The following is a 24,170-nucleotide window of genomic DNA, read 5'->3' as shown; positions in this document are numbered from 1 at the left end:
TTCGGTCGCTCCGGAAACATCAGCGTACCCTGTGCCCCCAAGCACCCTGCGCCCCGAAACCCCGCCGCCCTTATTCTAGGTATCCTTCCCCACCGGCCAAAGCTCTGCTGCGGAGAGCGGGCGAACCGCCCGCCCGGCAGCCGGCGGGAGAGCCGGGGGGAGCCGGGGATGTCGGCGCTCCCCGACGGGGCGGCAGCGGGGCGGAGCGGCGCGGGGCGCACCTGGGCCCCCGCCCGGCGGAGGCGGGCGGAGCGGGGGCGGGAGGGAGCCCGGTCCTCCCTCCCCGTCCCTCCCGGTCCCTCCCTCCCTCCCTCCGTGCGCGCCGGCGGCGGCGGCGGCGCGCTCCCTCCAGCCGCGCAGCCCCGCGCAGCCCCCGCAGGTAAGAGCGCACCGCGGAGCCGGGGGGCGTGTGGGGGTGGTGTGTGCTGTGGGGGTCCCGCCGTCCCCGGCCGGGAGAGGGTGCCGCTTCCCTTTCCCCGAGGGGGGTCCCCGTCCATGGCGCCTTTTTTTTTTTTTTTCCTCCTCTTTTTGGGTGTTTTCTGTAGTGTTTCTGGAACCGGTGCTGACTTCTGCGGCTGTGCAGTAGCGTACGGAGGAGTCGCGCAGGGTCCGGCCAAGGGGCTCGTTAGGGATGGGCTTTAATGGGCTGTTGGCGCCGGGTCAGGCTGCTGTGTCTGCGGGACTAACATCTCTGAGCTTGGCCCGGAATAAGTAATGGACACTTGTTTGATTAAGGGACACTAACAGTACTGCCATTGTTCGCTTACCGTCCTGATTTTTTTTTCTTCTTTTTTTCTTCTTATTTTTTTTCTTCTTCCATTTTTTTTTTTTCTTTCCGTGAAGTCTCTTTGGATTTATTTATAGCAAATTAAGGCAGTGGAAAAAGTCCTAGCTAAAAAAATGGTTGCCACCTCTCTCTCCTGATTTTCTCAGTCCTTCAGACGAAGAGCCTGCTAAAGTCAGATGGGAGCTGTGTCCGTCCGTGTATCCGCGGTGTTTACAAAGGTAAAGGACAGGGAGAGGATAAATGACAAGCACAAGGGTACAGAGTATTAGAGAAAGACCGGGAGGGTGGGGAGCAGGAGGGAAGCTTTAGGACAAAAGCCGTTAGCAAGCTGAAGTGAGCAGAGAGAGGTGGAACCAGAGGGACCAAGTTTCTTCCTCTCGCTCCTTTCTGCGTGTTCTTTTTAACTAGCTCTGCAATGGGAAGCCCTCCAAAAAGCTTCTTCCTATGGAAACATGTGAAAAGTTTTCTGTATAGCTCTTTATCAGAAAAATGTTGGAATGCCTGAAGTGTTTTGTTTTTTCTTGTGGATTTCTCTGTGAAACAAGCTCACACCTTTCTGATTTCAGTTGTCTGTGAATAAATTAGAAGCTGCTCAAACCCCCTCTTTCTTTTTTTTTTTTTCTTTCTTCTTTGCTGCAGTTTTTTTGAAGATTCAAGACGAAATAGCTTGTAGGAGTTTCTGTAGGCAATATGTGTTCCCAAAGTGTGGGGGAATTGGGGTGGCTGCAGTCTTTTACTACTAAAAACTGTTGCAACTCTGTCTTTTCAAAGAAAGTCTCTTGCATGCTAAGTCAGGTTTGGTGTGTTGTACCATTTGGTCTAAAATGAGTCACTCTCAGGTCTGAGAGTCATGTTTCAATTTGGCAGCCAGGACTGCATGCCATGCAGCCTGTTACTCTTGTGTGAGGATGGGGTATATATACTGTGGTACTAAAATATTACGTTCTGGCAATTTCAGTAGTGGACTGAAGCAGTACTCTGTGTGCACAGGCGTAAGTGAAGTTCTGTCCTGCAGCTCGCTAATACTGGCTGTAGGTGTGCCGTATGTTTCTCCTTAACTGATATGTGCTTGGACTTAGAAAGAAACTTGATAGGCCTGTGTTTTACTGCTCTTTTTATTAAATATTAACTACACAAAATCAAATGCTGTCTTTCCCCAGAAAAGATTGGCACTGTCTCATCCTGTGCACTTGTACGCGAACTGCTTTTGTTCTGGCTTTTCAGTTGCAAATAACTAAGGAAAAGGTGTTTAGGAATACTGGGAAACACTGTTTCATGCTCGGTATGGTGTTGTCCTTATCAGTCTCTATTACAGGTTGTACTAGTTAGACCCTTGGCTGCTATAAACCTTGTTCTGAGAAGTTACCAGTAATGGTGCTGGTTGAAGAAAGAAAAATACGGACTGGTGTCTGCTTTCTTTTCCTCCCCTCTTCAAAGCAAATATTGAGGGTGGAAAGGTTAAACAGCTTTTGAGGCAAAACACATGGGAAATGCAAAATTAAAGTAAGGCTACAGTGTGTACCCAGCTTTAATATGTGAAATTAACGTGTGAGTAACAGACAATCTTATCACTGTGTGCAAATATACTTATGGCTGCGTGGTTTTCATCAGTAACTCTGGAAGACTGTAACTAAAATACAGTTCCTTCTCTGCTAAGAAATGGGAGAAAATGAAAATCTGTCTTTAACATGGTCTTGTAGTAAGTGTCACACACTGAAACCATGTTGGGAATCCAGGAGAGGGTGTTGAAGAAAGTGTTTTCCTCTGGGGCTGAAACTTAGGTAGGCTTTACGTAGGGTTGGCTTTCACATTGCTGTGATGAGCCATTAATAACACCTTAATGAATTTAACACCTTAATTGTTTCCCAGTAGCCTCTCCATGCTGAGCTTGCTTTGTCCACTATTCAGAGGTTTAAACCAAAAGGCAAGTATTTATTCTGAGTAGCTTTTGTCTTTGGGAGACCACCACCATCTTACCTTTGAGTACCCAGCAGTTTTGTGCATTAGCTCTCAGAGGTAAGCTGCCTCCTCCAGATGTCTGAAGAGCTGGCTTTGAGCACCTCTAGGTGGTGACCTGCCAGCACTTGCTGAGTGCTGTGTCATTTGCTGTGTACATGGTGGCTTCGTTATTTCATGGGTGCAGGGGAAAACCAAGTGCAGCTCTGTTGCCAGCAGGGCTGGATGGGGAGCTCTCACAGCCATTACTCGTGGTCTTGGTGATGGTCCAAGGACACCCAGAAGAATCTGAGAGCGGGAACAACCATGAGGCTGTTGTTTTTCTCGTTACCATTTCCCCCCAAAATAGAAATTTTCTGCGTTTGTGGGATTTCTTCCCTTTCATAAAAAAAAGTGCATGTAATTTAAGGGACACTTAAATTCGGTTTAAATCCATCTGAATGGTTCTGTGAACCACCTGAATGGTTATGTGAACTGCAACTGCTATCAATAATGCTAGGGAAAAGAAGCATACGACTGTTTTACTGAAAGGAGAATAGAGCAAACAATATTTGATCCCATCAGCATCTTTAGTTTGTGGATTAATTCTTTATATGTTGTATGTTTCACTGCTTCTTCCTTCACAAGGGATTATATTCTTTTTTTTTTTAACAGTTTAGTAGTATGAAAAGAAAAGGAAACTAATTTTTAAAAAAGTAAACAGTGTGATTGTAAAAAAAGTAAACAAAACCACAGGAGTTATCAAAAGGCAATGCCAACAGATGAAAAAAACTACTCGCACTTCGCCCCACCCCTTCCTCTGTCCTTTGCTTTAAGGTTGCTTTCCCTTCAGGTAAGGTCCCCATTTGACATCTTAGGATTTAATAATAATTTGAAGGGAGAACACCGCTCACTGCTCTCCAGAAATATCTGATCATGAGGGACTTGGCATGGTAATGGCTTGAACTGGTATTGACTATGTAGCATCCCATGTGCGTTTTTTACTTTGCTTTTCCATGCGTTGTGAGGTGATACTGTAGAAATGTGACACTCCTCAGTTGTGCAGCGTTAGGGCTGCACTTAACACACTTTGTATTTTCCCTGAGATTCCTTCATAGCTAACTCAGAAACTTAGGGCTTCATCCATGGCCCATAGACATCAATGGTAAAATCTATATTGGCATTGAACAGCTTTGGATCAGCTGCAAGGCTGATGTGTTGCTTTGACAGAAATACAAAATTAATCCCAGGGCAGAGGAAAGCTCTATCAAGGGAATAAGAGCTGCTGTTCTGCTTACATTTGAGAAGACCTGAATTTTGGTTTTCCTCATTTCTCTTTCAAGCTTAGTCGCTTTAAAACAAGTAGAAGTGTTGCCTGTGCATTCTTGCATCTTCATTGCCATACTGAAGCAAATGACAACAAACATCTGAAGCAGGTCGGTGCCTTGTTTTGGTTTTTAATGAAGCTAGCGGAAAAGTATGAGAAGTGCCTGCCTTTGTAAATCCAGATCTCTCCTTTTCTCATCCATTGCTGTTTCTTGACTGCCTGACACTCTTGCCCCACACCCGAGCTGACGAACAGCACACCTGGCTTGCAAAGTCTCAGTTATTGTTTGGCTGAAGATTGTACTCTAGGATCAATTTTCATTTTTTAATGACTGGTACCTCTTATTCTTGAAAACGTAGTTTCCATTTGTGCAATATTTAGCACTGGTAAGGAAAAGAGCCTGCTACTGCCAGTTTGCGTAGTATATGTGTGTCCCTATCCCACATGGCAACTCCATGATCATAGCATTTCCTTAACGACCTCTTGAAAAAGACCTTTTGAGGTGGTTAAGGCTTTGTGTTTGTGTATAGAGGGACAATAGCCTTGCTCAGATCAGTGCAAAGTCACCAGCATTTCATGACAGGCACCACCTGGAGTAGTTTGTTAAACACATTTTTCTCAGTCCTGCATCTACATCCTGTTGGATCTGGCTCCTTCTTGACCCACATAATGTAGGCAATTATGTTAGCGCACATAAACGGGTGAGCGCTGGCACATTTACGCAAGGTTAAAGAAGCATTTCTTCCCAAAAAGAAAGCGAACCTTCTTCCTCTGCTTCTGGCAGACGAAAACAGCCACAGACTTGCGTGGCTGCTGTGGTTCAAGGAGTCTGGGTAAAGTATGTGTGCTGCTGCCAGCAGCACTGCTGGGGGGGAAACCACGTCCCTCCTCCTCAGGCCACTCCAGGGTTGAATAGCCTGGATGGTGTCCTGGGCTGGAGAGTGGTTTGCTTTCCAAACGCCTTGAAGATTATTGCCGGTGGAATTGGATGAGGACCTGGTGGTCGTTACTGCTGGGGAAACGGGAGGTAAGCATTGCCCCTCACCTTTTCTCACCCACGGATCGCAGCGTGGTCTGCAGCTGAGGTGAGGATAATTAGTGTGGATCGGTGGCATAAGAAGTGCTTGCAGTTGCAGACACGGGAAGGCTGCATCTCCCTTAGCAGGAACCATATTTTGGGAGCACAGGTACTGTTTTGGTGAGAACTGCATTACAGTTTCGTGCCAACTGGATTATTTTTATTTTAAATTAATTTAACTTGAAAGGCATTGGAACTGCTTTTTTTTTTTTTTTTTTTTGGCATCCATGTGGCATACTCTAGATAAACTTTGGAGGTGCTTTCACCTTCTATTTAAAAATACAAAGGTGCCAAGTATGCAAGCCTAGTATTTTCTTTCTACTTTTGCTTCTGACTGTGAATAACAGGCAAACATCTCCTGAAGTGGGTTTTTGAAACTGCTGGAAAAATCACTGATGAGTTTGATAGTCGCATATGATGAACTTCAGCTCTCTGTAGTATGCCAGCATGAGGCCTACACAGCGTTTAGCCTTTTCTTTAGGCATTTACATGCCACAGTGACCTTCTGAGTTGGGTGAATTTCACAGGCACTCTCTAGACAGTATATCTGTTTCTTTGCCAGCTAGAAAATGTATTGCATACTGCAGTGCTTGCAGGAGCAAGCAAAAAAGCATTGGATTGACATCAAAGGCAAGATCTTTCTGTACAAAATGCTGGAGATTTTAAGAGTGGTAAAAATCTGGCAAAGGAAATGCATACTGTTTTTCATTGTAAGCCCCTTTCCCTCCCTCCTCCCCCTCTTTTTAGGGTGTGTATGTCAAATACGAAATAGTCTCCCAGTACATTATTTATGGGAGCAGTTTGCAGAGACTTTTCTTAGAAGTTCTTTGGCCATTTGGGGATGATTGTTTTCAGCCTGGATGGAAAAATGTATGTATAACTAGAGCAGTATCCTTTTTTACTGTGAAGAAGTTAGCTGCAGCTCTGTTCAAATTTAAAAAGAAAAAAAAAAAGTGTTGGATGAGTATTGAATGTTTACCACGTAGAGAAATTTGTATCTTCTTTTGGGTGGGTGGATGATTATTTAGGAGCACTGAGCTTAACAGGAACTCCAGCAAAGACTTACCGGTATCTGAGAAGTCAAGGGAGATGCTGTACAGGTCACATCTATTTGTTAGGTAGTTATAGTTCAGGTTGGTGTTTGCAGGAAAGGAGAAAGACTGCTAACCTCTCAGGAGGAAGTAGCTACGTACCTTGCAAGTGTACCCAGTGTTGTTTTGTCTGTTGCAATGGGCCATTGGTAGAGGCTCTGTCACCACTGGATTCCACTAAATGTTTAGTCATGGATAGTGCAATGTGCTTTTGACCCACTGGGGATGGCAGACCTGCAGGATGGTGTCCCAAAGCCTTGAGTGATGGAGCTGGTGATAGAGCAAGGGAACCTGGGTAGTGTTATGTAGCTGCAGGGTGTGAAGGGCAGTGTGTCTTCCCCTTCCCTTCCCATCCCCAGCGAGGCTGCCGGTGTCACCAGGATGCTAGTGCAGAATAAAGTCCAACTTTGTTTGCTGCTCATTTCCAAATTGGCTTCGCTGGTGGTGAGCAAGGTGGAAAGGCTGATCCTGGCCCTGGGGACGCTGCCAGTGCCACTGTCACTGTCCCTTCAGCTCCCAGTGCAGCAGCCTGGCAGGTGGTGAGCACCTCCACTCTCCTGATGCTTTGGGGCAAGGAGAAGCAAATTGGCAAGCAGTGGCACCAGCTACAGCTACTGGCCCTCAACTACCTGGCTAAAGGCAGGAGACCTCGGTGAAGAACTGTGGTTTAATATCTCAAGCCAACAGCTGTGTCAGGAGAAGGTCACCTTGTTCTTAGAAGTTGCCTTGCACAGGGAGGGTCTGTGGTGGTAGTTACTGTGGTCAAGACATGGTATTCCTTCATTTCTCATGCCTGCATCAGGTGCTCACTGACTTTCATGGCAGGATCCTTTTTCTTGTGGTTACTGTGTATTTTCCAATCCCTTACTGCGCAGCTGTGATGTCACTTCTAGGGTCCTAGCACCTTTAAGATTTTGTTGTTACTTTACTAACCATTTTCAGAGTTACTTGTAACCAAATAGGAAGTAGTAGCAAAGGTTGTCAAGGGTGTGTGTTTGCTGTTCTATCCAGACATCTCTGAGTGCTTTCATTGACACTCCAGCTAGTAGAAGTAAATTATGCACTTTTTGTGTGGTTACTGTTTCCATGCCTATGGTGACAGGTATGTTCTCAGTGATTGCCTGTAGAGATTGGGTTGGTAGTTTTACAAGTCCTGAGATGAGCTGTAGTGGAAAGGTGGTGTTTTCATGTGGTAACAAAGCTGTAGTGTAGAATGTAAAGGGGCAACTTGGCTATTTTGCCTCAGGCTGTGCTTATAAGATTAAACTTTGTAGTACATTTCTATAGTTGCCTGCTAGTTTTGAACATATAAAACTAATTATTGAAGTACAAAAGCATTTGGGAAATTGGTAAGGGAATGTGCCATAGACCAGAATAGATTCAGACTGATGACAGTAAGTCTGTAAATCCCAGGAGAGTGCTGCACAGAAAATTCTGTATTAATACTGCATTGCATGTCATTGACCATTGCACTTGGAAGATGTCTTTGCATGTGTGTACACAGCTCTGCTGAAGTGTCTGATTGGCAAATTATTGGTACAGGAGAATAACTTGAGTGTTCTCTGGGTCCGTACCGAGAATGTCCCTGTGTACGCCTGTCTTGTCAGGAGGAACCAGCCAAGGTACTAAGAGCATGTTGTCCTACATGCCACGGTAACACCTAAGACCTACTGGGAGTCACATTTGAGTGTGTGACTACGTAATCATTAGATTTGGTCGAGCAGCAAAGCCTTGGCTTTTGGTGAAGACTTCATTGGGGCATTCAGCTGTTTTATCCACACGTCCCCCCACTTACCACTGCACTCTTGCAGACACAAGGCCAGTGCTCCAACAGGGTCACTGATCCCTCATTCCTCTTGGGAAATGGGATTCACCGATTGCTTTCCTGAGATGGTGCAGTGGGGTAACCAACTGCAAGCAAATTGATGTCTGGATAGGTACCCAATGTTCAAGGAATACTATCTTGAATGTGACGTGTTGTACTTGACAGATACCATTATGAATGCCTGTTGAGTTTAGTGGTCTTCCCTCTTGCTTGCTGTTCGTCCCAAAATACTGCAGACATGGAGAGCAATGCTATGGAGATGAGCCAGGGTGCCTTTGACCTGCCCTGTGCGTGGTTTCTGTGCAAGGCTTTGAGACCTGTCCTCATGTGGCTGGCAACACGTCAGGTTCATTTGGCTCCTCCTAAAGCTTTGGATGGAACTGATGAAAACTTCACGTCAGAGCAGTGCATTTGCCCAAACAGAAACCTTACAAACTAGAGAAGACTTCTTCAAATTCTGTTTGCTCCCTGGTCTTTCAGCTTCTTGTTTAGAGCAGTTGGGGTGTCCTATTTCAAATACCCCATGCAAGTGGGACTGGAAGCTGAGACTTCAGGGTATTGCTGTGATCAAAGCAATTCTGGTAATTAGTGAATAGACTTAAAATAGGTCTCTAGAATTATTGCAGTTTTGCAAACAGTTGATAGGAATAGCATAGCTTAGTGCCTGGATCTCCAAGAAGTATGGTATGTTTCTGTTCCCTGCCTTGGGTTGCTTAAGTTTCACACACAAAATCATCCTAAGAGGTTCAGCCTAGAGAAAAAAAAAATGCCGGGAGAGATGTGCAAGCTGATGACAACCTGATGACAGGAGGGAATTACGTGATTATAGAACACATAAATGCCTTAAAACTAATATGCCTGAACAAACACTTCTGCCGTGGTCTTGCATATTTCTGTCCTCCGCCTCTCCACCACAGTTTCTTATGAACAGAAGCCAGTTGCCCAGATTTTAATGACAAAGTTCTGGTTGAGAGACTTGTTTACCACTTTTTCAGTTCTTCGTCTCTAAATTTTTCCTAATATGCTGTGAAGACTCTGTGAAGGGACTCTTGGTATGATTATTGTGGGAAAACAATCGCATTTTTCTCCAGGAGAGTGGCACTAAACTGCGGGAAAGGCTTTGGCGTTGAAGCCACACCCTACTCCTTCATGCTTCAGCATTGGCAGGCATGTGGAAAAGCAGGGAGAGAAAATACGGACTTTCCTTGGAGCTACCAAGATGAGGTGACGTTTCCTGGTCGGTAGAAAACTCGAACACAAACCTGCTGTGCATCTGCCTCCCGTAATTGTGCCAGAAGTCATCCTGTGCCCCATATCTTCCCTGACTGTTCCGCTTGTGGTTTAACTTCCCCCCCGAGACCCTGCAGTGGGGACTCTTGCTGGTATAAGCTGCGTCTCCACTAGAGGGGGATGCCAGTATAGCTATGCTGGGAAACTGAGGATTTGGTTAGTTATATTGCTTTACTCTTCCTGCTGGCAGTGTTGCCCATTGGGTTAAGTGGAGCATGGTTGGAAGGAGGCTGCTGCAGGACCGAAGGCAGATGGGATGCGCCAGTGGCCTTACGCAGTGGCTGACCGAGTAGTAGGCATTGGGTTTCTCCAAAACATTGTCAACTCTGCCAGCGTGCCATGACGTATGTTTGTAATAAGGTTGGCCAACCTAGGAGAGGCTGCTCAGCAGCAGGAGAGACCGAAAATCAGACCCAGCAGCCCTAAGTGGGTGTTGTCAGTCGTCAGAGGAGCTCTGCGTGGGCCTTTAGCTTTGGTGTCGTGGACACAGCTGGTGGGTCACGACTGTGGGATGCCTAACAAATCTGGTTTGCGGGTGAATTTCAGTACATTCTCCTTTTGCGGCCTGGATCCCCTGGACTTCTTAGTTTATTTGTGTAGTCACAAAAAAAAAAGAGTCTTTAGTGGTTCCTGAATAATGCTTTATGGCTTATGCTTTTGTTACAAACTGTCTTAAGGGGGCTTTGAAGTGAGTGTACATTTAATGTTTATGCCCATGCTAATGTGCACTGAGTTCCAAGGGGAGAGTTTGAGGCAAACTACTATTTAGTTTTGTTTTTCTTTCTTCTTTAAGAATAATCCATTGCTATTCAGTTGTACTCTTCTCTGATAGGATTGCTTTTTCTCCTTTCTTGCTCTTTAAAAGATGTGCAAAAGGATTGTATCTGAAAAGGGGCGAGACAGACTAGATAGTGCTCGGACACTAACTTTTCTGTCATTGTATGCGTTAGAAGATTATTTTTTTTCTTGTTCTGGTTTTACACTGACTGCATTCTGCCCCTCAGCTTTTCATTTTCCTCTTGAATTCTCGGTATCTCCTAAATATTCTGATTGACATATTTGTTGTTTCTGTTGGGCAGTGTGTATGCTGAGGACCTAGTCAGAGAAGCTGAGTAATCACTGAAGTATGGTGTGAATTTACAACAACCTACTTAATTCATGTGACCTCTTGTGTGCACTAAAAGCTTGTCTGCTAAACACAACTCAGAGTTAATCCAAGTCTTATTCTTATAGTGAATTAGTCAAGCTGCGTGCTAATCCTCTGTGTTTATCTGCTTACTTAGATAGGCAACAGCCTAAGTTGCATTAAACTTCACTTGCTAATTGAGAGGGGAAGGGTCGGAGGGAAAGGTGATGAAATCTTGGCGTTTTCTTCCTCTGTCTCCTTTCAGGGCATATTTCAGGACTGCTTGCGTTTATAATTCTTGAATTCATGGAATGATCAGCATGAGCTACCTGAGGCCAAAACCCAGTACTCTCTTGTAGCTCCCTACTAAGCATCCCTGACAGCTGCTGCTGCTCCCAGGATGTTTTGGGGAGTGTGCTACTTCCTGATCATCCCTAAAAGTTGTTCCTCCAAAAGCCCAAGTGGTTGAGTTGGGATGCTGTAGACAGTGGGGAATATGGTGCAGACTGAGGGGTTAAGGAAGCCCTTTTGATCTCTGCCAAGACACTAGTAACCAGACCTGATTTTACAGCATGGACTCACAAATTCTGGGTGTATTGTCCCGAGAGACTCACATGGTGGGCAAGAAGTAATTACCTTTCATTTGTCAACATTAGGATTTCTGTTTTCTTGAGCTACTGGGTTTGCTCCCTCTCCATCGTAGCAAGATCAAAGGTAAGATCTTATTTCTGGGTCACTGCTGTCCATCAGATAAGTTTGTTTGTAGCCTTGGGAAAAAACAGTGACGTGAGAATAGGGAATTTAAACCCTGTCATTAAGATAATTCTTTCTTATTGTCAATTCTACATTCTTTCAAACTTCATTCAGTCAGTTGAACTGATGCAGATGTTACAAAAATATTTCTGAAGCAGCATGACTGTTATTTCTAGTTTGAGGGGTTGATAAACAGTTACTGTGTCTGCACTGGTGCTGGCCTGAACCATGTTAAGCTGATGCCTTACAGTCTTTAATGTACTTTTTTGTGGGGGGTGGTTGGCAAATTTCTATTTCAGATAAACTTCATTAAACTCCTCTTTATGCACCGTTGGTCAGGGTCCACATAGGTCTATATTAGGATGGTACATCTGTAATTTGGGGTTTTGGGTTTGGCATGCTTAATTGTGGACTTCCTTGGCTTCAGCATTTCCAGATTATTGTATTTTGTGGTGGTTTGTTCTGCCTGAAGATCGAACATCTGTTTTGTGGACGTGGGGGGGAAAGAAGTATTTGCTTTAACCCTGGCCCCCCTGAAAGCTGTTTAGAGAATTGTGACATTCTGTTATCATCCAGATGTTTTTTATCTACTGAAAAGGGTATTGCCTGGATGTTTAAATAAAAACTTGTTTCAGAAGAATGCCAGCATACTACTACTATTCTGAGTTTTAAACAAAAGGTGAGTCATGTCAGGTAGGGTTAGCAAATGGAGTCTCTGATGCTGATCCATGGAAGTGTTCAATTGTATCACTTTGTTTTTTCTTCTTGGAAATAAATGTCTGTAAGTTGTTGAGAAGATAAGTTCTTGCGGCTTTTCCTGCTGAGGGGTGATAGCTGCAGAAAAGCATCCTGATATCTTATATGGCAATTTATGCCTTAATACAAGTGACTTGGTCTATTATTTTCTTCTTTAATGATACTGATTAGTTAGCAAAATAGCAATGAGGATGCACTAAGAGTTAAATTCCATCAACTACCAGTGTGAGGCAATGCCTCCACCTTGTCTCTGTGTTGTGAAAACTGGTTCTTGCAATCCCAGTCTTCAGAATAATTTTAATGAGCAGCTCCTTGCTTTTTTTTTTTGTTTGTTTGTTTGTAATGGAGGAGGACAAAACCATGCAGCATATTTGCTTCTTTTACACATACACACGCAGACACAATGCATCTTAAATGATGAGCTATCCATGGTGACTTTGAACTTTTCTCCCTGTTAGTTAACTTCTTCAAATTTAATGTCCGTCGGTAGAAATAAATCATCTTAAAACAGTTTCAGAAACTGTTTTGAAATTACTTATTTTAGAAGTATTTGGTACTTTAGAAGTCATTACGATGAAAGCGCAGATTATGAAAACATTGTCATATGACAGCGGCTTCCTTGTGGTTGTGCTATGAGAGACCATCCACACTGTAGTTACTTGTTTACATAAGCCTGAGCAGATTGGTGTTATTTTCCAGCAGTCAGTGTCTAGCTGTAATTTTCCTCTCTATATTCTAGTGATTCTTTCTTGCAGTTTAGAGTAGTGAGAGAATGTTGAAATTAAATGATGGCATGAAGTATTACTCTGGACTGTTCCTAGTTCACATTCTTTTACTTGAAACGGAGACATTAGAAATTCACTTTTAGGGGTATTTATTGTTCCGGCACTCACTAATTCAAAAAGCCCGGCGGACCTGTTGTTGCAGTTGTTTCTTGAAGCTGGTGCTGTGGTTAGCACAGATGCTTTAAAGCAATTTGTGTGTGTGTGAGTGTGTGTGTGTGTGTGTGTTTGGTTTGGTTATTTTATCTTGTGCCAGCCTCATCATTCTGTTGAAGAAGCTCCTAATATGTCTGAAGAAATATGCACATACCCCTTGCATGAAGGCAGATGCTCGCTTATTCGCCCAAGCGAGAGTGGGAAGAGGTTCTCCAGCTTTGTGAGTGGCAAAGCAACGATAATCTCTAAGCGGTCCTTAACAAGCAAGCATTAATGGAAGTCATTAGGAGAAGCTGCATTCCTGATAGATAATGACTGAAATAAGTCTAGAGGTTCTGGACGGTAATGGGAAGGCAACCTGACATGTTTGCTTTAAAGGGGAAACTGCAAGAAAATGGGAAAACTGAGGAAGGCGTGCAGTATTTTTTTGACTTTTGGACTTTTCAGACAAAGCTCAGAAGCAGCTTTTCGAAGAAGTAGGAGGCTTCAAGAGAAGATGGAAGTATATTTTGGATTTAAAAACCAGCAAGAAAATGCTGCCCAAGAGATGGGTGTGGAATAGATACAATAAGGAAATAATCAGGAAAGAAGGTTGAACAAGTGAGAGAATTGCACTGGATGGTGCAAACTGACCTAGGTCAGCGAAGTAGAGAAAGGATTCTTAAAAAGGATAACTACACAAACTAAATGGAAGTTTTATCCAATGGTAAATAAGATTTCAAGTCCCTCAATGCGTAGCAGAGAGAGGAAAAGTATCCTGTGTTTAACAGGGAAAAGGAGCATGATTCAGTTGTGGACAGCACGGTGGTGGCACTTCTAGCAAAAATGTTGAGATTTTAACAGAAAATAATGAGTGCTTCTTTTTTTTTTTTTTTTTTTTTTTTTTTTTCCTTTTAATCTTATCTAAGCAGTATGCAGAGAAACCTGGTGCACTGCTCCATGCCTTGTGCATTAGCCTGCAGCTGATTTGAGTCCAGTTTGTATCATAACTGACATCACTTAAGGGGAGTATGTTTGTGATTTCACGTTACAATGCCAAATACATTGGGTTTGTCCTTTCAAAATGTGTTTTCTTTTTATTAGTACAATGTGGCATTTTCTTCTGATACCAGAAGTCAGAATAGTAAAGATATAAATCTCCTAGAATATGCTGAGGCAAAGGAGTTAATTTTTTGGGGCACAGCAGACTAGAAAGGCCAAGAAAAATCTTTTTTTATTTTTAATCAGATACAGCAATGTTTAGTTTCCTGCCTTTATTATGGGATGTTTATGTGCCTTAGAAAAGACCTTTTAAGTGAGCATCTTGCTACCACTGACACAGAGGAGGAAAGATGTCTGTTATTTTCCCTTCAAGATGTTCTTGGTCATTTCCATTAATCTGAAAAGAAGTGTTACGATGAGCCAAATAAGAATCCATTCTGCTTCCATCAACACTGTAACGTCGTCTCCTCAAATACCTTTTGCCATGAGTAACCAACAACAGGAAATCTCGTGGATACGTGCTGCAGAAAGAATGGTGTTGGGGCTCTCTGACTTCAGTAGGGTTGGACCTGTAAATGCTTGGGGAAGTGGGAGTCCTCCTGCCTTCCTTGCCTGCCACTGAGGTCATCAACAAAATGCATTTGAACTTCATGGGCACAAGTTTGCCAGAATAAACAAAACAAAACAAAAAATCAACAACCAACCAACAAAACAAAAGAAAACAAAAAACCAAACCCAAATGCCAAAACCAAAACAACAACAACAAAAAAAAAACTGAGACAAAAACAATTCCAGAAAGAATGAACAGCTTGTAATTTTGGGAATAATCTACTCACCGAAGAGCCTTCATGGTGGCCACAGTAAAACGTCTGAAGGTCCCTTCTGGGGATAAACATCAGAGGAGGCAAAGGAGAAAGGCAGACATGCACAGGTTAATTACAGACACTTGAACTGTCTGCCCTTTGGTGGAACCCAGTGCATAACTGTGGTCAGCCTGCTTTTGTCATCCTCAAAAGGGGTATGAGGCACGGCGACAGGCAAAATAAAGTGGCATATGGAAAAGATTTCCCTGCAAAATAAATGCTTCAGGGTAGTGTACTATCTACTGAATTTTTTGCTTTGAAAATGTGAATAGAGATATTTTTTTTTCTTTCATGCATTCAGATTGATCTGCTTTTTTGGAGGGATAGGCAGGGGCTCTGATCTTGCCCTGGTGGGATGACTGGAAAGACATCTCTCCTGACCCATGTGTTCTCTGTGAGCACAGGTGATTTCTCAGAGGGAGTGACACTGCACAGTGGCACTATTTCATTCTTGTAAATCAGTTCAGTGCGTGGAAAATCAATAAGGTGACAGATTGCCTCCTTAATCTTGCAGTGGGGAAGAAGGGACAGTTTCACACAACGCTGCCTCTGCAGAGTTCATGAAACTGTTTATGTTGGGTAAGGATGCTCCACCTGACACATCTTTGCCAAACTCCTTGCAGCCTGTATTTTGTCATGGGAAGATTTAGCAGCAGTCTTGTAGTACTCACAGTATTAATTATTGAGCCCAGAACAATGATCTTTCCCTGATTAGCCACAGAGCTCCTATTCAAAAAGGTTTGACTGATGTCATTATTTTTTGTTTGAAGCACAGGCTGCGCTGTGAATGCAAACGATGCAGATTTGAGATCCTCTGTTGATTATTGTGTTGTGGAAGAGTCCTACTGAACGGAAGGGCAATTTTTTTAATTTGTGTTGAAATCATTTTCTTTCTAGCCTCAGATTGCTGCTGAAAACTTCATCTTTTTTCCTTACATAAGGAGAGCTAACAGCTCCACTGCACTCCTGAAAGTGAAGACTGTAGTAGTGAAAACTGTAAGTCTTTTCTAACTTCGGGAAGTTGCAAACTTCCCTGGAGCACCTTTTAAAAACTCTTTGAGGTGTACAGGTATGAGTTGGCTGAAGGCAGAAGGGAAAGTAGGAAAGATAAGTTCCTTTTCTTTTGCTTTAATAATACACTTTTGAACTTCTGCATTTTTATTTGATCGCATTAAGTTAGCTCTCTTATTCCTGGTGGTTTTTTGTAAGAGGCTTTTCAGGTGGCTGGGCAAGTTGCGGTTAAATTTCCCAAGGTGGTGTTTGTTATTTTGTTTTTGTTTTGCTTAAGTAAAAGCTAAATTCTCTGGCAAGCTGTTGCTGTTCTCAGTAAAGCAATCTGCAAGGTGATAGACAGCTGAACATGCTGCTGTCCTGCTTTTGGTGCTGTTAGTGGCTAAGAGGTGGTTGTGTTAAATATTATGCAGAATGTATGCTTTGGTTGACAAAGTGCAATCATAGCAGGCATCATGCAAACATAGAAGCAGATGTATTACTCGTGTGGGTCCATAGCAATAATAAAAAATATCTTTATGACACTGAATCACTTCCAAGATAATTGTTTAGGACATTGTCACTCTGAAGGTGGAGCAGCAGTCATGTAGACGGTACCTGCATTGATAGAGGAGGGGATCTCCACTCTTGTGATCTAATCTGCTGGGGTATTTGTGTTCTTTTACCCTGATCTCCCCAGAGGCTTTGAGGAGGGTCAGGCAGCACGCCGGAGATCAGGTGGCAGGGAGCGATGGCGCTTGCTGTCCAGGGGTCTTGCTGGAGGCTCTTCTCCTGTCAACCTTTGTGCAGGTGTTTGTAAGCCTTCAGCATCACACAGGACATCCTGTAGATGCAGCTCAGCTAGCGCTCCTGCAGCTCCGTGACTTGGGATGCAGCCCTTAGCTTGATGGATAAAATATTACAAAATCTCATCACACTACTATATAGCCAAACAGTGATGGCAGGAGAGAGGGTTTAGTACCAATTGGTTCTGGTTTTCGGGCCAACCAGTTCAATTTCCAGTTGCCAGTTTATTATTAACAAGTCATTTTTTGATGGTAGTGGAACATTTAAAATACTGCATTATCCTTGTTGCGTGTCTCCCTTCCTTCCTCTTTAAGCCTTAATGATATTTTGTTTAGCCAGTTTCTTTGTTGTTCATCTGTTGTATCAGGTTGGAAAATTATCCTTTTTTTTTTTTTTTTTTTCAATAATTGCTCTGGAAATGTTTGTGCTCAAACAGTGCATTACTTCACCAATAACAGAAGTTCTGTGAGCAGGAATTATCTGGATAGAAATTGATGCTCTTGGATTAACCCACTCAGACTGCAAAAGAAAAGGTCTCAGCTCTAAAACAATATCTGCAAAGAACTCACATTTAATGGCATAGTGAATTAACTATTGATTACTGCAAAGAAATGACTAGGTCATTTCTCCACAGGGACAGGGATTTGGTGGAAAAATGTTTGTAATATGGATTAATTTCCAGTTACGGTTTTGACAAATGTATGTGCTGTGTTTTGGGGATGAGGTATTATTTGCCTAAGCACCTTTTACTCTGTGTAGTATTACCTGTTGTCTTGTATGTGAAAAGTGATTTTTTTCCTGTGTGACATGCTAGCATAACAGAAGCATGGAAAATTCACCTTGTTCCCTGTGAGGATCTCAATTTCTTCTGCAGAAGTGAATGACTATCTCGGTTTCATTGCATCTTCAGTCTGTCATTGATCTTTCTTCTCAGACTGAAAAAATCTGGCTAGTTTCTTAGGGCTTATTGTAACTTTTGTGATACTCACTCCTGCTAGTGCGAAAGGGAAGAGACCATCAAGTATGTTTTACTCTGGGGGTTGGGTTTGGGTTTGGGTTTGGTTTTTTTTTTGCAATGTCTGCAAGGTAGAGATTTCCTACTGTTGTGTCTGAACCTTTCCATATGTTAGCAAATTCCAGTAAAATCTATTTTTCTAAACAGTGAAGTTGGACTCAAGAAATGTCTGCTTTTACAAACAGAAGCTGTTTCCAGGAGAGTGATGGTAGAGACAGCACAGGCAACTGCGTGATGTTGTCCCTTTCCTCTGGCACTCCCCTTCCAGACTTCCCTGACCCCGCAGTGAAACCTCATAAATCCATTTTCACAGTGAATTTATTTGTTCTTAAGAAGAATTTCCAAACGGTTGAGATGCTATAGCTCCATAGCTCTTTAAAGCAGTCTGTCTGGTGACTAGAAGTAACAGATGGGAAGGCTTTGGGAGGAGGCATGTTTGTGTAACTGGTCTTCACTGGGACAACAGAGGGTAGTGTTGGGTGCGATGTAATAACAGGTGTAACTTGTGCAAGTTGTAGGTAGTTGGTCTGAAGGCACGCTGAATAGTTGCCTCCACTTCCTTCTACAAAGATGTATATCAGCAGTGGTACAACCCAGTCAGTGCTCACATCAGTCCCTGTGACATCAGAAATAGATAACTGTCTTCCGTGCTATTATTGACAAAATAATTTCTAACTCCAGCAGTGTAATTTCAGATTCACTGCTATTAAACCTGTTTAGTCAGCACCATATGCTAGATCTATTCCAATACTTACTGCTATAGTAATAGACGGTGGCTGCGATGACAGCCTTTATCCTGGTTTCTGGAGAGGGGTGTCAGGGGAAGGAGCCAGCCTGATACCAACCAAGCTGCAGAATTTGTACAGTAAAATGTGTGTATTCAAATACACACACTATCAACAGAGACAATTAATTTTGTGCTAGCTTCCAAACTATTGATCCATCTGCTGAGGCAAGAGAAGGGGAGGTTTCTTTTCTGAGACATCAGAAATTTGATGGAGAGACGATAGGGAAGGAGTCTCATTAAGCGGAAGAGACTTGTTGCTGTTTTTCAGGAGGACTTTAAGGCAAGAGTACAATAATGGGTCACACCATCTATCTGGAAACCTCCTTTTTTATTTCTTTTCTGTTTCTTTTGCCCAATACTGAATCACAGCTATTAACTTACTGCAGCTCTTTTAATTACTGAGCAAGTTAATGCGAGGTGCAGAAGGTTATCTTCATTTGCAGGCAGAACACACCCTGGAACAGAGAGAGGGCATAATTGGGAGGAAATATAGATTGTAGAGATCATAACCACCAAAATTAGCTCAGCTTGTCCTTATGCTTTGGCGGGTCATCCAGTAAAGCTTTGCATGCCTTTTGCAGCTCATTCTGCACATTTATTTGCCGTAGTACACCATGTACCAAACCCATTTCAAGATTCTGCAGTCTGGTCCCTGATACAAAACAAGACATTTGCTGAGACACCACTCCAGACATGCCATGCGAGGAAAGAGGAGGAAAGTCCTGAGTTGACAGGACAGGGAGCTGGCACCTGTCTTTTCCCCTCATTTTAACCAGTAGTGAACTGATAATAAAAAAGGGAAAAAAAAGAAGTGCTCGGTTTATGCAAAGGCTTGCTGAAACTGTTTCAGAAAAGTCAATACGGACATCAGAGTTTGGATTGCCTTGCAATTTCAGGAAGACCAAGAGCTTCTTACCTGCGTTTCTGCGGTGTGGTTTGCCCTTTGCCAGTCTGCTAAGACTATCGTTTCACAGTTGCAGGTACCTCTGCTCACCTACAAAATCATGTTGACACAACCTGGGTTTTTTTAGGATCTTTTCATTAATTGCTTTAAAGCATATGTCAAGAGACGTTTCAGCATTTGCTATTAAATAACTTTTTCCGAACAGTTTTAAGCTGGTGAATTGCATTTGTCTGAGTGAATTGTACATCTGCTGTTGAAAGTGACAACATCAGAGGTGGTGAAGGCTTTACTTAAAATCATATAAGGACTCGAAAGAGGTAATATCTTTCTATTAGGAAGAAGACCTACTGCTCTGTAACTTGCAAAAGAAAATCCAAATTTTTGCAATAGTTCCTAGCAGTCACTCTAGTAAAGGAAGGAGTAACAGGAGGGCCTCTTCTCTTTTTTTAGCAGCATGAAATTGAAACCAATTTTTCTGCCTTTCATGTTTATTTTCTTATGTGCTAGGAAGTGTATCCGTAGTTGTTCTTTTATTAACCAAGTGATTACTGGAGAGCAGAAAAACACCTCCGTGAGTCCATGGCAGGTAACTAAAAATTCATGTTATCACCATCACTTTAACAAGTGATAAAATGAAGCAGTAAACAGGTCAAGTCATTGCTGTTGCTCTTCCCTGGATGGTGTTCGTTTGTCTTTTTGCCTTGTAAGGCTGCCACGGTGGGGTCACGCTTTTTTTGTGTGTGTTGGACAAACCAACCCTTACAAGCAGTGGTTGTTTAGCAAAGGAGGCTGCCGGAGGTGAGTGATGCCAAATGATTACTTTTGGATGGCAAGACTTCAGATCCCACATGAAATCTGGAATGTCTCTGAAGTGACATCTGGAAGTGGGACCCTTATGTGAGATTTTTTCTTACTTTCTTGGCTTTTCACATGTTGTTCAAATGTTTTATTTTCCTTGACGGGTTTACGGGTCCTGTCCATCTGGGATCAATTAGGACCTAAAACTGTGCTCTGAGAAACCGTAAGTTAGGCTTTTGTTCACTAGAGGTAGGCAGGGAGAGTAGCTCTGTTTATCTAAGTCACATTTAACAGTTTCAAGGTCATATTAAATGGGCATCTGCAGAATCATGTAATCCAGAAACTTGAAGTCTGTGAAGTCAAGTTGTGGTACCAAAAGATGCTCTTATAGGGGTGCAGGAAAACAAAGCTGAAAGACATCAACAAGCAGGACACCTGAAATTGTCATAGGAGACAGCCACAGATTTCGAAAATCTGATTTGCCTTTCAGTCCCAGCACCTCACTCTGGCAGTGGCACTGTATATTTGTGGCCCTAGACAAGATACGCAGGGATGCAGAAGTTGTTGGCATTGCTGTATTACTCCTAAATTGCAGATCACAGTGTACTGTGCAAGAAACTGGGGTGGAGTAAAGGTAATAATTTTTGTTATTGTAATGGATTTTCCAGAAGCAGTTCCTTCAAGATGTTGTTTTTGTGATACATGATTGCATTTCTCCTGACCACTCCAAGTAATCACAAAACTGCATGGTTCCTCTTTTCTGTGGTCCCAGACAACTGATCCAGAAATCATGATGCTTAATCATAGCATGTCAGAGAGCAGTATATTTTGTTTAGTGAGGATGTTTTCCTGCTCTGCATGTTAGATATGCGCTACTCTACCTGTGTCAGCTGATTTATTTTTTTTTCCTCAGTTAAGCAAAACCTCAATGTGTTACCATAAATTACTTTCTAACAGTTGTAGTTTATGGTGAAGCATCATTTCTGAGAGATGAGTCACCTTCACAGGGGATAAGAAATTCTATAATCTTCATTTTACAAATTTTAGGTATGGATCCAACGTGTTTCCCCAGTTCGCAGTCCTCTGGAAGCACTCTGTAAAGACAAAGCATATATCAAGACAAGAGTATGTAGAGTGGTATTTCCCTGTGGCACCTGCAGTTCCAGTGTTTGGGAAAGATATGTGTGAATCTGCCTCCCAATGTGGGTATTTTTCCTCAACATTTCATAATGCAGCAAGCCATCAAAATCTCATTAGTAAGAAGCCACTCCTGTGCTTTTGTGTTTCGGACTTTCTTTTTAATAGAGATTACATTTTCTGTCATAATGCCCTCTAGCGAAGTTCATCTGAGGATCCTGTTCCCTTTATTAGCAGTTCTTGAAAAACACGGGGCTGCATCCTGATCTCACACGGGTATTAAGTTAGGAGCCACCTTTGTTTGCTTGAATGGAGTCAGCCTGTTTCAACTCTGCTGTGAAAGCACAGTCCCCTCTGTACTTTATTATTGCTGAAGAAGATGAGGCGGGCTGGGAGCCGGGGGGGAGTCCTTTTGTACAGTCCAACCGATTTTCAGCTGGAATGCTTTTAGGAGCCTAACCAGTTGGCAGAAAGTCTTAATTATTCTGTATGCTGTGCTCAGGAAGTCAAGAAGTAAGGTGTATGCAGAAGAGCTTTCTTTTCCTAGTCAAATTAGAGATCAGTTCGATACAAGCAACAACAAGGCAGCTAGATGCAGAAGGGGAAATGTGAAATGATCACAGACTTAGGAATTTTTTACTAATCCTGTGTTTTCTATTTCTTGGAGAGATGGTGAAAAGTCACTACAGGGTTTTTTCTCCTCTCATCTGCGTTAAAATGCTAGTTGGATTTTACGGGGTTAAGCTTTTTCTGATATTTGTGTTCTACCTGGACTACACAGAGCTAGCTAAAGGCTGAACAACTTAAGGTTATTATTTTTCCTTAGTTCTTCTCTTCTGCACTAGGATGGTCCCTAGTAAAAATGGTCATTTTCTCTGCTTTTTATATGTGGCAAACAAGATTCTAAGCATACCTCTGGTTTTGGTCTAGATAGTCTTCCCTAAAGTCTGCTTCATCTGTAATTTTATCCCCATCTTCATTATCCAAGAGTGGCAGCAGTGCAGGATTAAGAGAAGAGAATAACTTTTAAAAGAAACTAATAATGAGCTGCTGTAATGTAGATGCAGTGACACTGCTGCTCCTAAGCGTGTTTTGAGAAGAACAGAAACAATGGTCTTATGAGATCTTGAGTTACATTTGTGACAGCTCACAAGACAGTGATGAAATGTGCTGGTTGAGGATCTTGAGGCTGTTGATGCGAGCTTCACTGAAAATCCCTCTCTCCTTGGTCAAACAGCAAAGCTTTGCTAAGTCAGAAAAGCAGTAGTTTCAAGTTGATGCTGTTTCCTTAATCTGTCATGCACAGTGGAAAAAACAGTGAATTTCACAAAACAGGCAAAACTGTGTTTTTGAAAAGAAAATGGGAAGCCTGAAGGATGTGTAGCTCGGTTCTTTGCCTTCCAGTGAAGGCTTTCTTGGAGGAATGCTAAATCTCCATTTTCTGTCCTCTCCATGAGTATAGTAGTAGAAATTTGGAGCAAGGAATGGAAAGAATAAAAGGTTACTAGCAAGAAATGAGTAGGAAAGAATAGGGGTCACTGGAAAGCCATATAAAGATGGAAAAAGTGATCCGAGAGCTTGGAAGATGAGACAGCTACATGTGACGTAAGGCATGCGGGGATGTGTTGAAATGTGAAAGAGGCATTTCAAGATGATGCTTTTTAAGGAGGAATAATTTCCACAGTGGCGTGCAAAAGCTGGGTTTAAATGAACAACATAAAAAAAAGAAAGATATAACTGACTCAGAAAAGCATGTGGAGTGCAACTTTCCTACAGCATTTATCTGTTCTTTCTTGGCTTGGTGAGTTAACTGTTGCCTTTGAAAAAATGAACTGGAGGTCAGGAAAGTCACTAGCATTATCTGTATGACTACACCATAGTCTCGGTTTGAAAAATACCAGTTAGGTTTTGGGGACGTTTTTGGTATATTTGTTGGCTGCTGAATACACTTAGCACAAGTAGTTTTTTGCTGTGACTTGTAGAATAGGAAGTGGTAGATACAGAGAGCAATAGGTGTCTCTCCAAAACCTTTCTGTGGTGGCTTATTTGTGGGTTGTGTTGTATATGTCTGGCCTGGCTTGGGGAAATAAACTGCAGTAGTCTTCGATGAGAATTTTTAAATGTGCTTAATTTCTTGGCCATTTATAGTTTTCTCCCCTTTTGTTTTGTTTGGTTTTCCTTGCACGAAAGAATAGAAACAGATGCTAAATAGAAACAGAATAGAACAGATACTGATCTAACCTTGATAAACATGGTAGTTATGGAAATAACTTCATTCTTTTGGATCATCTGATCAAACTTTACACAGCAATTCAGTATATTCACCTACAGCAAATCTGTGCCTATCTGGCACCAAAAAAAAAAAAAAAGTATGTTGAAAATAAATCAAGGATGTCATAATGTTTAAGTTATTTTTCTCAACACAGAAGAAAAGTTCACATGATCACTGAACTGTAAAACAATAGTTCTTGAAGAAATAATTGTATCCTAAATTCCAGCAAGTAACTCGACGAGTACTCTTCTGTGAGGGTTTTTTCTTTTCTTTTGGTGTAGAAAAAAAAAGGTTAACATTATTCCAATGCTCTGTAGGTGACCATCGTTCCTTGCAAATGTGTATGGGGCTCATGCATTCGCCTTCGTGCTGTATTCAGTTTGTGTGAATTCTAGTCTGCGTGGTCGAGCGAATTGTCTTGCTATTCTGAACCGGATTGTAATGCGCCCTTTGAAACTTCTGCAAATCTGTTGTGGATGGCCATGTGAGCAAGTCGGGTTGTGCAAACTCATGGGCTGGTTTTGTAGCAGCCGAGCGGCTTGGGTGTTGACTGCATACCCAGTTGTCTTATTATTCTCAATGATTTTTTTTTTTCCTTCCTACTAGGAGCAAATGCCAGCATGATTAGGGTCTGAGAAAGTGCTTCTGTGTTCCAACCAAGGGTTTGCGGGTGCAGCGGAGGGGTGCAAGGACATCAGGGACATTTTGAG

The 24,170-nt window shown here is 42.5% G+C and overlaps 1 long non-coding RNA gene across 1 annotated transcript; it reads left to right on the top strand.

The window, feature by feature from the left end:
• The first annotated feature begins 328 nt into the window (after nt 1-328).
• LOC309683545 lies at nt 329-24,090 on the top strand. Its single transcript, XR_014270218.1, has 3 exons — nt 329-379; nt 934-1,005; nt 24,067-24,090. It is a non-coding gene; the product is annotated as an uncharacterized lncRNA (long non-coding RNA).
• The last annotated feature ends 80 nt before the right edge of the window (nt 24,091-24,170 follow it).

This window comes from Vanellus vanellus (assembly GCF_965231255.1).
Source record: "Vanellus vanellus genome assembly, chromosome: Z".
NCBI classification, from domain to species: domain Eukaryota; kingdom Metazoa; phylum Chordata; class Aves; order Charadriiformes; family Charadriidae; genus Vanellus; species Vanellus vanellus.
This window is presented reverse-complemented; position numbering and strand designations above follow the sequence as displayed.